Here is a 19,439-nt window from a genome sequence, read left to right on the forward strand (position 1 = left end):
GAAAGAGCTAATCAAATAATGCAAAAGAAGAAATTTTGTTCTTTCACATGAAATATTTATTCACACATTTACACAACCATGGTTTCAACGTAAGACGTCAGCATCATCACGTCTTACGTTGAAAACATGTTCATGAAAATGTTTGAATGAATATTTCACGTGAAATCACAGAGTTTCTTCTTTTTCATTATTCATAATGAATCGCTTTCACAAAGTTACGACTCAAACCATCAGTTTCAGCTAATAAGAGGATCGGTGCCTATGTAAAAATGTTAAGATAAGACCAGAAAAGATTCTGATCTCGGGTGTAGTGCTTCACGGCGCGGAAACGTGGACGGTGAGAAAGGAGGACGAGAAATGGACGTGGAGAAGAGATGAGATGTGGGCGTGGAGAAGGAGGTGAAGTGGACGGAAAGGAAGAGGTACTAACAAGTGCTGGAAGTGGTGGGCGAAGAGAGGAAGCTTGTGGAAAAGGGGCGGAGAAGACTGATTTGACAGAGCGAGAAGCAAGCGGGCAAGATATTCATCGTCAGAAATAATTTTGAAGCAATACTTCTTCAGTCCAGTTCCTCAAGATCGTTTCACTTTTATTGTTTGTGCATAATATGTCTCGTAAATCTTCGATACTTTGTCTACACGTATTTTTCTACTCGTCATCAGTTTTAAAGTAATCATCATCAATTATTAGTATTTGCGAATGAAAGCCAATTTTCCGATACCTACGTCTTCAGTTTTAAACTATTATCCTATTACTCTTATGGAAGATTATAAAATGCATTAAGATTTTGATTGAAAATTTTTAGACGGCGTCTGATTTCTGCACATCGCTAGAAATTTAAGCAATGGAAACTATAATATTCTGGCAACTTATCATAACTTGCATAATTTTAACTGGTCTTATGCCTTCATAGGTTTATACTTTCACTATCCCCGATGTACATGCTTTCGGTTTTACAGAGGAGCTGATTAAAATAACTAAAAAACCTGGACAAAATAAAAAAATAAAGTAAAAAAAAACAAAATTACATTTTTCATACCGTATATTCGCAATGGTTTTATTACTTGCGCACACGGTTTTAGGCAGCAGGAATTATGGGCAAGGAATTTGGCATATTTTTTTAATTTCGCGTATTTTGACTCATATCCGGGCTGTGAAAATAGGTATCTTCACAGTAAAAATTATCATGTTTCGTCAGCATTCGTAAATATTCTCCATAATTGGAATACAGAAATCAGCGCTTCATCGCCTTTATGATATAAACTCCTGGACAAGTTGTAATAGATAAAAAGATAAAAAAGCATAGCAAAATTTTTTTTAATCAAAAGGTAAAAACTAATACGATATTTTTTATGCAATGTATACGCAATGATTTTATTACTTGCGCGCATGGTTTAAGGCACTAGTAATTGAACGCATGGGCAAGTTATTCCACGTATATTACATATATGGTAACGACCTCGCCAGCCAAACATGAGGTCGCGGGTTCGAGTCCCGCCTGGGTAAGTTTCCCATGTCCAGGGCATGGTTGTTCGTGTACGTTTACTTGTTAAAGTTGTTGAATACCCCGATGTAAAATGGCCAATATGAGCTGTATTCGGTGGTTTGAGAATAAATAAATAAAAATAAATAAATATAGTTAGCATAGTTCTTTACATATTACGTCTTTTGACGATATATTCGGGGTCTAGAAAAAAATATTATTCATCGCAAAGTAATAATTTGAAAGTAATGAGGGGCGAAATATTCTCCAACCACTCCGAAATGCAGAAAACCAGCGCTTCACCTCCGCTATAGTGTAGACTGTTCGACACGAGGTAGCAGAACGTAAATTCTCGATCTTTCTCGCCTACTCGTGGGCGCTTTTCCTTACTTCACTTTTCTCCGCCTCCCCCCCCCCCCCTCCGCCCCTCCGACTACAACCACCTCCCCTCCATTCATTCCCCTCCCCCCTCACCAATTTCACTTCCCCTCCAACCGTTTCTCCACGAGCCGTACCGTGCCTTCTCTCCCCCTCTCCCCCCCTCCCCTGGCGTCTCACACCCCCAACCCCTCCTTCTTCTCCTCCTACATACTGTCTTTTCCGCCGTCGTCGGTGTGGAGTATTATTGATCCGGTTCGCAGGCTGCTGAACCTTTTCAAATGGAGATCCGAGCCAGGAGGAGCAGTGGGGGCTGAAAAGATGGTTTGGGTTGGCCGGGGATATAACCCAAGGGTGGTGGTGTAGTACGCTTTACGTAAACAGGAGGAGCGGTGAGTATGGTATAGAGCTCTCTCCGATGGTATCGGTAGAGTAACGGAAAGTAACTGCGGCCAAAGTTACTTCCGTTATTTTAATTAACTTTGAGAATGGTTGAGTAACTGAAAAGTAACTGCGACCTCAGTTATTTCCGTTAATATCAGTGACTTATAAACAGGAGCTGTGAAAACTGGTAAAATTATCTCCAGGATATCGATAGAATAACTGAAAACGTAACTGCGGCCTCAGTTACTTCCGTTATTTTAATTAACTTTGAGAATGGTTGAGTAACTGAAAAGTAAATGCGACCTCAGTTATTTTCGTTAATATCAGTGACTTGTAAACAGGAGCTGTGAAAACTGGTAAAATTATCTCCAGGATATCGATAGAGTTACTGAAAACGTAACTGCGGCCTCAGTTACTTCCGTTATTTTAATTAACTACGAGAATGGCTGAGTAACTGAAAAGTAACTGCGACCTCAGTTATTTTGGTTAATATCAGTAACTTATAATCAGGAGCTGTGAAGAATAGTAGAGTTATCTCCAGGATATCGATAGAGTAACTGAAAATGTAACTGCGGCCTCAGTTACTTCCGTTATTTTAAGTAATTTGTAATCAAGAGCTGTGAGAATGGCTGAGTGACTGAAAAGAAATTGCGACCTCAGTCATCCGTTCTTATAAGTAACTTTCAAACAGGAGCTGTGAGAATTGTAGAGTTATAGCCAGTAGATCGGCAGAGTAACTGAAAAGTAACTGCGGCCTCAGTTACTGATCCTTTAAGTAACTAGTAAACAGGAAGTGTGATAACACGAGACAGTCCGGAAACACCCTTGCTTGGGCAATATGGATCGTGGTATAGAACTTTTGGTTGCGAAGGGAAGTATGGGATAATTATTTTTAATTATTTTGTATACCAAAAAATGAGAATAAAAATCATTACATTAGGACAAACACACGTCTACATCCTTACTTTCGGGACTCTTCGAATTTTTCCTAACATTAATTTTAATTCAGTAGTAACCTTAGGGTTACCAGATGCTCTAAATAAAGTGTATGGCACAATTCTTGTGAATTAAGTCCAATGATGAAATTTGTAAACAGGAGCTGTGAAAATGGTTCAGTTCTCTCCAGGAGACCGTGAGAGTAACTGATAGTAACCACGGCCTCAGTTACATCCGTTCTTATAATAGCTTGCTCTCCGTTACCTGGCAACGATTTCAATGGTGTCGTACACAAATTTTATTGTACGTACTTGTGATAGAGATTAAAAAATAAAGAGAAACATAACTTTCCGGTTTTCGATCCGTCACCACCTTCTCGAGACATTCGCGACGAAAAATCTACGGCCTTTCGCAGATAAGTTGGTGACGACATGCTGAGCGAGTAACCGCTACCCAACTGCTCAACCCCCTAGGGCATTGGCCTCCAGTGGTTCGTGGGTGTTTACACTCTTGTGAACGATTCTTTCTCACATAGGAAGGTTCTCCGTGACCAAGTAAATGGACCAAAACTTTTGTGACGTCACCAAATCATGAAACGAGGGGGGAAACTTTCGCATTTTCTTATTCTGATCTTTCAAGAGAATAGTTCAATGAGGAAGTTATTTTTTAATTTTGAACTTGTCAGTCTCTTCAATCTACCGAAGTCTTTTAAAGAATTATATTTGGGGCCTGAGTTAGTAATCCCAGAAAAAAATTAAGTAGGTACATAAAATTTTAAAAACTTACAAATTTTAGATTATCGCTGATAGTTGTACATTTTGTTCTGAAGAGTAGTACTTTTTTCTCCTTTCGTTTCATTTCCTTATTTGGGCACTGTATTATCTGTACATATATTTGTGTATCTATTTTGTATATTTTATTTTTGCTTTCCAGCAGTTAAGTTTAATTCAGAAAAAAATGATGAAGCGCTGGCCAATTGAATATGTTCATGTAAATAATTTAATCGGCAACTCTTAAGCGAGGTGAAAGTCCAAATAGGTGTTAAATTCATAATTTTTGTTGAAGCATATACTTCACATATTATTTGTAAAATCGGGAATAAATTATTATTTTATATTACCAAAATAAACTAAACAAATTGATTGATTTTTAAACGAAATTTGAAATTATTTCATCAGTTTCGAACATGTTTTTTTTTTTGAGGTAAGTGACGAATTAATACTAGTTACTTAGGTTGGCCACACTTCCAGAAAATCTTGAGAGGACAATTTGAAAATTTGTCGTACACCATAATTCCTAATTCTGTGGGATACCCTGAACGTAATTTCATTAAAAAATCAAATGAATAAGTACATAATAGGGGATATTTAAAACGTGTTAAATGCTACTCCTGTAGAGAATCGAAAAATGTTTAATTACACTTATGCTACCATGCTTAAAACCTTTCCTTTTTCTCGATTTTCATGACTTCAGTTCATAATAACACTTCTATTTTTATGAAATGATATTTTTACACATAAAACACTGATCATATCAATTGCGTGACGGGTTTCGGTGGTAAGAACTGAACGTATAAATAAAGAAAATTTGGTACATTAATTTACGTTTCTGTGCTCTCACCCCCAGATGCATCCAAAATGTCTCCAACTGTACTAATGTGTCATACACTTCATTAAGAACATCTGGCAACGATTACGTTATTATTAAATCAAAATTAATGTTAAGAAAAATCGAAGAGGCCCCAACGTAAGGATGAATCGCGAGTTTGCTTTAATGTAATGATTTAAATTCTCTATATTTAGTATAAAAAATAATAAATAACCATTTTCCCATTCTTCCCGTTGCAACCAGGAGTACTATCCCACGATAAATAGTGTCAAAGCTAACTTAACACGGAATGGGCAACGAATACCGTGAGACGCGGAATTATGTACGACACAATATATAGTGGATTTTTTACCCTACGAAATACTTGCGGAGAAATAAGCGATGGTTTTTGTAAATAAAGAGGAGATAACAAGACAGTTTACACCGACATAATTGAAACGATAATCTGTGAACAAACATGATAACTTAGCCTCAAAGAAAAGGCACTGATGAGTACATAACAATAATTGGTTAAGGTGCGTTTGGTGGGGACATGGAGCAGGTAGTCCGAAGATGGGCGTGGTACACCCTCCGTAGGGTGTACCACCAAATCTAATACTCCTTAATCCTCAACCCTCTCCTCGACGCGTTCGCCCTCGCTGGCCCGTGTCTTGGACCCTCCCAGCGGGGGGCCTCCCTCCCTAAAAGTGACCGCTATGACTGCAATTTGGAAATCAATCAATCAATCCAATAATCAAAAAATAACTGTTAGCATAGTTCTCCTGTCAATGGTGCGATCAAGTACGTCTTTTAAGCGTGATTCTGCGATGAAAAATAACGATTTTGTTAACTTTGCTAAACACGTGGCTGTGGACCACCGGAAAATGGCAACAGCGCTTTGGAATGGGCAAAGTAGCGGGCTGTTTGAATGAGTTACGAGCATGATTTTGCCATCTGGTACCGCTCATTTGCACGCCAAGGCTTCAGTTAATTTACCTTCAGTTCCACATAGTCTCCGATTAGATAACCTGCGTCGAGATAAAGGGTCAATTATTCCCTAAGTCGCATATTGAAGGGTTAGAGCAGTCGAACTACTTCAAAAGTCGAAAAATACCCGAAAGGTGGATAGGTTGTGTGAATTTTAGACGGTGACTGCGAGTCCCTTTACGTATTATATTATTATGCAAAATACACCTACCATGGGTAACAACAACCTTGACCTCTTGGCAGCGAGTGCGAAATTAGAACTGAGGCTGTTATTATTGACCACAAGGCACATATTTCATACCTCATGGTTCATCTACATCTACATAATACCCCGCAAGCTGCCTAAAAGGCGTGTGCAATGGGGTGTCAGGATACCAGCCGTCTACGTATAAAAAATGAAGTGCTCTACAAAGTTGTGACTAGCATTTATTTAAGTCTTTTATGGTCCGGGGGAAAAACGAATTCCTATATCTATCCGTTCGGCAAAACATCTCTCTTAATTTATCGCTTCTATCGGGCCTGGAAACATTGTTTGTCTTTGATATTTTGTTCTACGTGTCGCCCTTAAAGACATCTATTCTCAATTGTTCAAGCAATCTAAGCTTAGTGCACAGCGCACGAGTCTCCAGCGGCTCCCAGCCTAATTCGCTTAACATCTGCGAAACGCTGTCTGTACGCCCGTAGCAGTTTTTGACGAAATGCACAGCCTTCCTTTGTATTTTATTCAGTTCGCGCATTGAGTCTTTCGGTACCGGATCCCATACACTCGCTGCATATTCAAGATGCGGACGTACAATTGCGAAATAGCACCTTTCTTTCACTTGCTCATCCGAAAATATTCCCACAATACGCTTGACGAATCCTAGTGTCTTCCGGACCATACCTCAGATATTCCTTAAACGTGTTCCCCACGAAAGGTTCAAGGTTATGGTAACTCGCAGGTACTTCAATTCGTCTGTTGTCTCTAGGTTAATACCATGCACAGAATAAAAATGGTTATAGTTGGTCAAATTCCGCAAGAAATGTACCGACATGCATTTGTTCAGATTAAGTTAAAATCTAGAAAAAATGCGTCAACTTGTCTTTTCGATTCACCAGATTTTAGAATATCGTTATGAAATAGCGCGAGCTGTGTTTCGCATGATCTACCTTTTCTGAATCTGTGCTGAGAGTCACGGAGGAAGTTACGTCTGTCCGAGAAAGTCATGATATTTCTAACGACGATATGCTCAAGTATCTTGCCTATGATCGATGTTATTGAAATTGGACGGTAGTTGCCTGGGTCATGTCTGTTTCCCTTTTTAAATATGGGTGTAACGCTTGCAATGTTCCAGTCTAGCGATAACTTTCCTTCTGATAGTGACTTCTTGATATTATCTCTTTGTAAGGAGTGATTTGTGGAGCTAACTCCTTAGTTATTGAGCGTTGTGGAGCTTAATTTTCTTTAGCTTCAAGTTCCTTCAATTTATTACATGACGTAATGGACTTTCTGTACATGCTGTATAAATTGCTCTGCTTCCTAAGTTCCCTTCTGAAATCGTTGTTGAATTTATTATTTAATAAATGTATTTTTGATATTGAATTTCAGTGTACAATTAAAAATATGAATACTTTCTTTTGCTCTCCTGAAAGGTTGCAATTTTTGAGATAATTGTTTTTAGAACCTAGCCATCGCTCTACATAAGCAACAATACAAGTCATCTAATCATTTTGTGAGTTTTAACACTGCCGTTATAGTCTCTATTTGATCGTGGAAAAGAAGATATTCTGAATCAGACTGGTCTACAGCCTATCTCACTTAATTTATTTACTATATAATCTGATTTCCTGTAGTATATTGGCGCTCGTAATATATGGCTAACGTCGTCGGAAAATACACTGCTCTTTATTTTATCATATATTATTATAGTATTCTACCGATTAAGGTAGGTTTCCATGGAGTACTAAAGAAGTGATTTGGAAGCCTCACTTTCCGTCGAGCGCTTCCTTCTTCAATTCACAGTATGGCTTACTCCCGTTTAATCTAGCTAAAAATCCTTTTCTTTTCCTTCCCCCCTCGTTTCCCTAGCATTCTACCCTCTAACACCATTTTCAACATCCCCTCCCCGCTAAGTACTCCCTCCATCCATACATTCTGACTCCTCCGTACCTCATCTAAAAGCTGTCTCTCCTCGCCAACCATATCCAGCACTTCGTTGTTCCTTTTACTCTCCGTCCATCTTACCTTCTCCATTCTTTTCCATATCCACATCGTATGTGAAGTATGCAACAGTCACCCAAGACTATCGTAATGATTTTTTACGAACCTGGTAGCTCCTCTTTGCACGCGTTCTAACTCTTTTTTAAGCCTATTTCACGAGGATCCCAAACACTGGCAGCGTATTCTAAATGGAGTCTAATGAGGGAGAAGTAGCTAATTTCTCTCGCAAAAATGAAAAAGACACGTGTAGATCTTTCTTGTGTGAAAATAAAATAAATGCGGGACAGTTATTAAAATCGAAAAATGATACAAAGGAAACTCTTCTGGGGGCATCGAATCTACACATCTACACAATACCCTGCGAGCCACCTCTAGGGTGTTTGGCAGGGGGTGATCAATCACCAGCATGCAGCATGCATTTGGACTCCCACATGCACACCACACCGTCCAAAAAACGTCCTGTATATACAAACTATACTACTATATGCTGTTAGAAATAGAATATACAATAGAAATTCAGAAACAAGCATTAAGTTTTACATAGGTTAGTAGGTTACACTACAAGTCATGCAATCTATTTACGAGTTCATTTGCTGCCGTTATAATCTCTTATTGATCGTGGAAAAAATGACATTCGGAATCTGTCTGTTCTGCAATCTATCTCTCTTATTTTATTTATATGATCTGATCTTCCGTAGTACGTTGGCGTCCGCAAGATATGGTTAACTTCGTCAGAAAAGACACTGCTCTTGAATTTATCTAAAAGGTTTAGTCTATTTTTCAATCTACGGTCCGACAGAGATTCCCATCCGAGTTTATCTAAGAGGTCAGTTACACTAACAAGACTATCGTAACGACCTTTCACATACCTGGCAACTCTTCTTTGCACGCGTTCTAACTCTGTTATTAAGCCTTTTTCATGAGGGTCCCAAACACTGGCAGCGTATTCCAAATGTGGTCTAACGAGGGAATTTCTCTCACTTTGTCGTCGCATTTACCTAATATTCTTTTAAGAAAACCCATTTTACGATTAGCTTGACCGATTATTTCTCGAATATGTTTATTCCACGATAGATCATTATTGAGTCTAACCCCTAGATATTTCACGGATTCAACTGCCTTTAACTGGGTGCCCCGAATGAATTCAAACGAAAAATAATGGGCAAATATGGCCATTATTTTAGCCCTAAGGATTTCTGATTATTCGTAAGAGGTAAGAAATAAGAGGTAAGAGGTACCTGTACCACGAATTCGTAAGAGTATTCGTGGTACAGGTAAATAGCGCTGTAATAATAACGCTATAGCAAATAATTGTTGAAAACCACCTGCCAAACACCCTAGAGGTGGTTAGGCTGCGTGAGTTTTAGACGGTGATTGCGAGGCCCTTTATATATTCTCCCCAGAGAAAGGAAAGAAATTTTTTTTTAGGAATACGTTAACTGACAAGTATTCTTTGAATTTGTCACACATAAATGCTCACATCTACTACTCAGTCCTCTTTCAGCCATTGCAGCAAAGTTCTTTGTAGATATGGACTCTAAAGCGCTAAAAAATGCACCCCATAAATGACCATCCAAAATGTCGTGCAATTTGTATTATACAGGAAGGGTTGCAGGAATGAAGGCGATGTCGGAAATTCCGATCTGGAGTCTCAGCCTAATGAAAGTCGGTCAATACTAGCTTGGGTTTCGAGCAGGTAGCAAAAAATTAGCTAATCTAAAGGATAACTCCAAAACAAACATAATTTTTCCATGGGCATATGAGACAGCAAATCATACAATGAACTTAATCCGTCTTTGCCGAAATTCTGAGCATTAATCGGAACAGTACAATAGTATCAATACTGTACATTGATACTAACCAATGTTGCCCGGATCTTTGTAAGATTTCGATCGAATAAAAATCTAGCTGGAGGAATCGAGCTGGAGGTGGAGTATTTATAGCTGTAAAGAATTCAATCGTCAGCCAAGCGATAACCGTAACAGAGACCAGGGTTGAATCTTGAATCGTTGAGTTAATAAATGAACAATATAGTTGTCCCAAGCCACCACGAAGGAAGCGTTCAGGAATGCATTCACGAATTTTAAAAGAAAAACACTAGTAGAGCAGTTACGGAATAACTCAAGAGCATCATGGTCTTATGTCCGGGAAGTTGAAGGTAAAACGATCGATTTTTTCCACGATCAATAAGAAATTGTAACGGTAGCGATAGACGCATAAGTAGATTAAATGACTTTTAGTGTAACCTACTAACCTATGTAAAACTTAATGCGTGCGGCATGCTGGTGATTTATCACCTCCTGCCAAACAGCTTAGAGGTGGCTGGCAGGTTATTATGTAGATGTAGATGAACACACCGTATTCAGCTTGTTTATTAAACACCTAGACACGCAAAACTTTAATGAGAGGTCAACATGGATTCAGGAAGCGCAGATCATGTGAAACCTCAATAATCATCTATCGTGGAATAAAATATATTCGGGAAATAACAGGTATTAAGTAAATTAGGTTTTGTTAAAAAAAATACTAGGAAAGGGCGACGACAAAGTGAGATACGACGGCCATTCAATAAGTTTTTAGAAAAGGTAATAAAATCAATTTATACTGGGTCAATTGTTTTACATTGTTCATTATAGTCTTCTTTTATCAATATAAATTTGTCAAGCATTTTTTCAAGCATTTTGAGCCGTCTTGCAAATTTAGAAATATGCATTAATGTTTAAGTAAGTTATAAGCTACAATATAACTCATGTAATCTATTTGTGAGTTCTAATGCTGTCTGTACTGTCTCTTATAAATTGTGGAAAAAATTCTGAATCCGTCTGTTCCACAGTCTATCTCTCATACATTATTTTTATGATTCGATCTACGTAGTATCAGAGAGGAGAAGAGAGGGCCAGCCTTTATGGGGAAAAGGATATACATTTGTTGTTGTGAATTGCTGTCGAGAGAGGGCAGTGGCGTACTCTCGCACGGGTAAGCTGACCTTGGGTCCTCTCCCTCCCTTCTTTCCCCTCACTATTTGACGGGGGGACACTCGTGACATTCGACACCTCGATCCGACGGGAGACGAAATCAGATCGGGCTGTGTGAGGGAGAGAGCTGTTGGGACAAAAGAAGCATGGATAGGAGGGATTTTTTTATCGCCTGGCGAGCTGCGTCTTCCACAAATCCTTCCCTCATTTCTCTGCTTGGATCTTCCCGTTACTACTGAAAACACTTTTACAACATGCAGCTGTGAATAACTGTTGAAACAGTCTAATACAGTTCAAAGAATGCGGTCCGAAGGCAAGAGAGGAAAAACTTTCAGGGCACCGGGACCCCCGGTTTGATGGTTATAAGTGAAAAATGAAGCATCCTTCATTATTGAAAACTCAAAATTATGTAATCTAACCTTGAATTAATCATCGCTTCCGCAAAAATATTATCCATCAGTCCGAAAGAACAGATTCTTAAATTCTGAATGCATCTCCATTCCGGGTCATATTCCTTTAGGGTATTTTGTTCCATATTGATAAACTAAACGAATAAGCTATCAGTGAGAAAACTTCAGGGAAGTATCCACTCGACCTCCAGGGATTTTTATGAAATTTTGAGAGGAGAAATGCACGAATATCGAATGGACGTTCAGAGGATTTCAATATAAGACAAGGTCTCAGGCGTTATTTTATGGAATTGCTTCATGTTCAATGAAATAAAACATAGTTATTTTATTTCATTTAACACAGGATTTTATATTCAGCAATGTGAGACTCAATGAGTCCGTTGACGAAGTTCTGCAGCCTTCCGCAATACGGTACTGGCACCAAGGCAAATTTGAAAGATAATAACGTTTATAGTATTTTGTCGGAAGAGATAAGCCACTTTGTGAAACTTATTGGGCTCCATTACATGAGGCAATTAAATATTATCCGCTGATAAGTTGACGCAAAAGTGGAGACAAATTTATGAAAGTAGGAATCTTTCGTTCGGAGTTTCTTATTTTAGGAATGAAGAGCATATAAAACGTAAAAGTTGGCGCACAACAACATGCGAAAAGAATTACACAAAATGGAGTGTATCGGATAATGAGTGGGATAACAAAAGTAGACGGAAGTCGACCTCCGTGTTTCGACGGCTTTCTTTTGTCGATTAAGTCAATTATGGCACTTTTAGAATCTAGTGAAGAGGGAGTTGCGACAGCAAAACTAAACCAAGACGCCCTGGATAAATTTTTACCCGTGATGACGCAGAAGGGGAGATTTAATCGCAATCCCACAGTAAAGGGATTCAGAACGAGCTACAGGCAAGTTTCAGTGCTGAAAGAAGTTTGCTGAAACCTCCTAGATCTTCAAGCTACGACTTGGATGATAGCTACATGCTGGACATATAGAATGAGGAATGGATTAGATCCATGGAGCCATGCTCTTCAACTTTGCCTACCGATATGGAAGAAGGTGAAGAAGACACTTCAACAAACTCCTCCGAGGAGCATGTTGACGTCAACTCTGATATCGGAACGGATGTGATCACCCTCCAGGATTGCTCCGACGTATACTTCTCAGGGTACTTGGTAAGAAGAAAGATTTTCCTGTCCCAAGTGCAAGGAAATGTTTGTACACAAGGAGGACATGAGCGATAAGTCTCAACTCCTAATTTTATATAAGACCTTTCCTGGCCTGAAGAATACATCTTCTGGTCTTCATTACCCATCCAGTGACTTTTTTGTTTTTACTAAAGCTGCCTTGAAAGTTTCCAAAAGAATTTTCAAAAAATTTCACATAAACAAAATGTAAGAAAAAATTTAATTTCTAAGTTGAAAAGAAATCTGAAATAGAAACTAGAGGGCCACACCGACGCGAGCATTCAATTTGAATGCAAATTGCATCTATTCTATGCATTTGACCTGCTTTTTACGTGCCCAATTTAAAAAATTGTAAATGGATGTCAGTCAGTAAACGCAATAGCAGAGATAAGATAAGAATTTTGTCTCATAAATAAAAAAAGTGGTAAATATGTGTTTGTAGTAAAAAACTGAAGTTAGTACACTCTTCTTTACACAAATCATGCTATTTTATTCTCTCCAGCAAAAAACTCATTTTTTATAAAATTACTCTTTACTGAAAATATTCTCTGGAAATCTCTTGAACGACTATAAAAACGATATCGAAGGTCATCGGATTTATTTATACCAAAATAGAAAGTAATTTTCAATGATTACAAGCTTGAACGTTTTGAGATAAGTTAGAAGACAAATTACCTTAACATGGCAATTAATTATATTAAATAAATACTATATTAATTTCTTAATTAGTAAATCATGGCTCCAAAATACTTGGAATCAATGATAAGCTGAAACAGTAAAGTTAACGGTTCACTTTCTAGGATATTTGTCTTCGAATGGGGTAAAAATTCTTTGGCGCCGAAAAAATTCAAGAATTAAGAATTGAGTTCGACTAATTACGTGATAGACGGATAGATTCAGGGTGTAACTTGATGTAACTGTATTGAACTACACAAAAAACTACAGTAGCAGAGAAAAAGCTTCAAATGGTAACTCAGGTGAATAGTGGCAACAGCTCTCTGAAATATTATATACTATCAAAATATGTATGGGCTGTCTTGAAACATTTAATGCCCACATTGCACTAAAGAATTGTATAAAGATGTTTTAAACGGCCTACGTAAAATTGACAAAATTCAATGCGGTCAAGTAATTTTAATGTTGTTTTGAAAAAATGCAGACTAATCGAAAATGATGGGAAGTATATGTGAGCGTGTATATGGAGTTTCTATCGGGAAAAATAGAAACCTAGTCACAAAAATGGTTTCCTCATCTATGAAATATTAATTTTCGGATTTTTGTAGAAGTGAATGTTGTGAAAACTTATAAAGCATCCCACACTGGTGTTATTAAAAAACAATACGATTTAATTACCACAATAGGGATACCAGAAGATCTTCTCCATACAAAGACAGAAATTCAAGATTCTTGACGCGGTAAACGCGGAAGTAAAATGATAGTAAATGGAGCCTAGAACCTTGAACACTGAAAATTGTGTTATAAATTATGATACAGCAACCGATGTTTTTTAGAGTATATGTATACATGGGCCGACAAGCCCTTCTACAGCAGACAAGTCTTCCTACAACCAAAATTGGTAAACTTTCTTAAAAAGGAAAAATAAACCTTTGCTATTCTCTCGAGAAACCCACTACTCATCCTCCGAAAACATTGTCTTTGGTCAGAATAACTCCCCAAATTAGTGAAAATAAACTTTATGTTGGGTAGCAAGGCCCCAGAATTCGAAACCACCTCATTATAAAGACCCAAGGCGAAATTCGTCGTTCCAAGCCGTCAAAATTTGCTTTATTTCCTGAATAAGTAAGTAAGTATTGAAGTTACAGCGAATCAGTATTCTCTTTTAGGGATATGTAACGAAGGAGTACATATTTCCTAGTAAGCATTGACAAAAATATCCTTTCCCGCTCGAGAATTTTCTCTCCGCGCGCATGGAGGTTGCGAGAAGCTCGGCTCAGTGGCGCCGTAATATTTTTTCGTAATATCAAAACCTTGTAACTCCCTTCCAAATTGAGATAGGTAAATGATTTTTTCACTAAAAATAGCTATATAGTTTTCTTCAAATTTGATTTACAGTATATAGAGACCTATGATGTAAGAAACGTAAGTTAGTAGGCGACTACTTTTTACCTTACAAAAATCCCAATTTTCTTGTCCTGGTGGGTGTAACATCGGTATAACAATTTTTTTCCCAATAACTTTAAAAAAAGGTGAAAACCTTCAAAGAGAAAATAGTATGAAGAAATTTATGCAGAAGATTCAATTCAATACACACAACGGTTAGGCGGCAATTGCGAGAAGAAGACAAAGTAAAAAAATACACGTTTCTAACGGAAAGTTAAGGAAATGTTTTTTATAGCTTTTGTTATAACTTTTATTGAAAAACTATTGGTACCAATGAATGAAGCGTCTTATTCTACATTAGAATGCATTTTTTAACTAATGCAGGGCGCAATCTTAATTTTCATGCTGTAATTGACGACTTGGAACCGCGCTCCCAGCCTTATGGAGAATAACATGGGAAACGAATCTCCATACGAAACCATACTGTCAACTGAATGTGGAGCGCTTTATACGACGAGTCAAATAGCCCGCGCGATTGGAGCTGTGAGCCTTAGAGCCATCTGAGCCACAGCTCCAGAACTACGTCAAAAACGCATACGCTCTGATAACATGGGCTTGGTCCTCCTCTCCTCGGTAGTATGCTGGCGTTGGTAAGATATGTCTACCTTCGCCAGAAAATACATGTCTCTTGAATTTATCAATTAGGCATAGTTTATTTTTCAGTCTGCGGTCTTATAGAGATTTCCATTCGAGTTTATCGATGAGGTATTAACACTAACAAGATTAATAAGAAGTAAAGAATTTTACCGTACCTGGCAGCGCCTCTTTGAATGGATGGTCATTAATGGGGTGCATTTTTGTCAGCAGTTAAGATTCCTTATATACAAAGAACTTTGCCGCAATTTTATTTAATTTCTCTGGAGAAAATATGTAAAGGGACTCGCAGTCACCGTCTAAAACTCACACAACCTATCCACCTTTCGGGTATTTTTCGACTTTTGAAGTAGGTCGACTGCTCTAACCCTTCAATATGCGACTTAGGGAATAATTGACCCTTTATCTCGACGCAGGTTATCTAATCGGAGACTATGTGGAACTGAAGGTAAATTAACTGAAGCCTTGGCGTGCAAATGAGCGGTACCAGATGGCAAAATCATGCTCGTAACTCATTCAAACAGCCCGCTACTTTGCCCATTCCAAAGCGCTGTTGCCATTTTCCGGTGGTCCACAGCCACGTGTTTAGCAAAGTTAACAAAATCGTTATTTTTCATCGCAGAATCACGCTTCAAAGACGTACTTGATCGCACCATTGACAGGAGTACTATGCAAACAGTTATTTTTTGATTATTGGATTGATTGATTGATTTCCAAATTGCAGTCATAGCGGTCACTTTTAGGGAGGGAGGCCCCCCGCTGGGAGGGTCCAAGACACGGGCCAGCGAGGGCGAACGCGTCGAGGAGAGGGTTGAGGATTAAGGAGTATTAGATTTGGTGGTACACCCTACGGAGGGTGTACCACGCCCATCTTCGGACTACCTGCTCCATGTCCCCACCAAACGCACCTTAACCCAATAATTCATTAGCTGTCCGGATTGAAATGGAAAAATCCGAGATCACGTGATGCAGACATCGACGACAGCATCTCTTTCACGTCTTGCAAATGTCGATTGGCAGTTTCAAATACATTTAATATAATACTCACGAAGAAATACAGGTATCATGGTTTTGGGAAAATATGCTTTAAAGTATTGTATTTGCTGCAGTGAAGTTTTACATGGCTTAAATTATAGCCACAGCCTCTGTTGATATTGTTGATATTTTTTTCGAATCTGAATGATTCCTTCACTAATATCCATTCAGATTCAAAAAAACATCAATAATATCAACAGAGGCTGTGGCTATAATATTGGATTACTGAAACCCTGATGACGATGAGTGAGTTGTCCGTCGAAACGTTGGAAGGAGAAATGGAGGACCTGACTCGGTGCGAAACCCGAGGAAACTTCACTGCAATTGTTCGCCGGGAAAAAACCAAAAAATTATTGTATTTGCTAACTTTTTCCATTTTCCATAATAATACTTAGGTAAGTCGGCGTTTCATTGTAGGCCGCGGGTTTTAGTACAGCGCAGCCATATTGAACTTACCATATAACATTGCAAGGGTGAATCTGCAAAATAAAAATTAGTTACCGATAAGCTTTCCTTTACACATCAGTTAATTATATCAGAGTGTTTAACATAATGAAAGCACTTGCCTATTTCCACAGTTCTGTACTTTTACCCATCCAGGATTCGGAACATAATGCCATTTTCAAGGTGAATCTTGAAGACGCTGAAAATGGCATTATGCGCCGAAACTTGTGTCGTTAGAAAAAAGGAAGTGTGGAAATTGACAAATACTTTCATTATGTTAAATTTCAAAGATTTCCACCGAATTACGCTTGAGTCTGTATCTTTTATATCGGTGAATGATTACTTTTTTTTAAAATATTCACTGTTGAAAACATCTCAGTGATTCCGATTAAATATTCTCGGGTTCTCCACCGGATGAGTTGCTTGTTGGCCAACGTTTTGTTTCAGGGCAAGAGGGCGATGGCAGAGGTAGCTATCGAAAGTCAGCCTACGAGCAACTCACTCGGAGGAAAACCGAGAAGATTTCATCAGTATCTCACGCCGGTAAAGAACAAAATCATAAAGCCCAGTTAGCGAATAAGGCAGGGAGCCGCCGGAGACTCGGAGGCTATACGATAAGCTTAGATGGCTTGAGCAATTGAGAATAGATATCTTCAAGAGTGACGTAGAGAACATAATATTACAGCTCCACTATATTTTCAGGCCAGACAGAAGCGATAAATTAAGAGGTATTTTGCCGAACAGATAGATATGGGAATTCGTTTTTCCCCCGAACAATAAAGGACTTAAACAAATGCTAGTCGTAATTTCTTATTGCATTTCCTTTTATGTGTAAATGTTTGGTGTCCTAACAACCCCTGCCACACGCATTTTAGGCGGCTTGCGGGGTAGTATGTAGATTTAGGTGTCGATGAGCCCCAGCCGAGGGGCTCCAATCACCGCAGACCGCCCCCTGAGCCCACTGATTGATTCCGCCAGTTACTGCAAATCTACCAGTTACTCGCCGCTACTTCGATCCTGGGGGAACCGTTACCCGATTACTCAGTTACTCGCGCCTCTGCTTCGCCCCCCGTATCTGCGTACGTTGGGAACTCCGTGGCTCGGAGGGGTGGGGATGGATAGGAGAAAGGGAGGGTGAACCCCTTGTCGTGTTGAGGCCGGAAGACTAGGGGTGTGGGGAGAGGAAGGGACCGGGGGGTGGGGGCAGGTGAGGCGGTCTCTCCGAAGCGGTGTTGCGCCTCCTGTTGCGGCAGTAGGCCTGGGCGATATACAGCGAAATATCAGGAAGGGTTCGCGATAAACAGGGTGGAGAAAAATTGGAGGAAATTTAAACGCTTACCGTGCTGACCTTAATACTGTAGATCTCTACCCAAGAGCTCGTCATTGTCTATACTTTTGTGTTATTTCTTATCATCTAACCTTTGATGCGAGGAATAGGTGTTTGATATCATTTCAACCCCTTGCGCTATTATGACGAGTCTAGCTCGTCATAAACTTTCGACGCCAAACCGCGCAATGACGAGTGTATCTCGTCATCGGATTTTGATAATTTTAGCGCTATTTAGAGGAGCAATATAATTATTTTGAAAGCTTAAACATGTTAAAAGATACATAGTATACCTTAATAATTCATATTTCATGAAAAATGATGCATTGGAAGGATTAAAATGATTCTATTCGAGTAGCGATAGCTGTGTTCTCCATGTTTAGTAATCACATTTTATTTCATGGTTCTACGTTTATCAAAAATGACTAAATATCATTTCATTACCTACCATTTAAAAGAGAAACACAGAAAAAATTAATTGAGAATAGGAGCACAATATTCGAAAAATTAATCGAATTGGAAGGGGTTAAAGAGTAAATTTGGCTTTTGTTTTTTACATCTGCTGAATAAGAGTTTTGTTCCCTATTGTTATGCAAACTACGATTTTTCAAAAGACGGATAGCCTAATTTTACGCCCGTAGCAAAAATCAAAGGATTTCACGTAGCGTAATATTACGCCCATAGCACGAAAAGTGTTCAACTTTGATTTTCTACTGAATTTTTATTTAAGCACGACAATAGTTCCGACGGTTAATGTCATTTTCTGGTAGGGAATATATAGGTGCATTTTCTTAAATACTAGACCGAGGGGACTGCATAGAGGAGGCCCAATTCCATCCCATAGAAGGCTGATTCCTGTTGCCACTTAGGTCTCATTTTAATCGGTTTTCAAATATGTCCGCGGCGCGGTAATGAGTGTAATGGGGCCCACTTATTTCCAATAATTTTCGTTATAATGTTTTTAATTGCGAGGAATAGCATTTAAAAGTTATGAATTTGATTTATGACATCATATTGTATATAAATTTCGGTTGGAACCCCTACTTACCCTATTTCCCCGATAAATTCTGATCACATTGCCGTCAGCGACGCGAGCGGCGACTTTTGTAAACCCTTTATAATTGCGCGGTAGTTGAAGATCCTCTTCTGTAATATTCGTGTACTGGGTGGAGAAAAATTGAAGGGGTCGGGTTAAAAGAGTGCCATCCATCATTTCAAGCTGTTTGGGATGTTCACATTTCAATTTTTGGATGAATAAAATTTTAATTTTCCTCAGAATTTTTATTAAAACCCGGCGTTGCTTGTGAAGGGTAGTACCCAAAGAAGTGGGAAACTTAGTATTAAAGGTCACATATCAGGATCTCTATGTTTTCTCTTTGAGCGTGTCAATAAGAGTTCCTA

Source organism: Ischnura elegans, chromosome 12, assembly GCF_921293095.1.
Source record: "Ischnura elegans chromosome 12, ioIscEleg1.1, whole genome shotgun sequence".
Taxonomy (NCBI): Eukaryota; Metazoa; Arthropoda; class Insecta; order Odonata; family Coenagrionidae; genus Ischnura; species Ischnura elegans.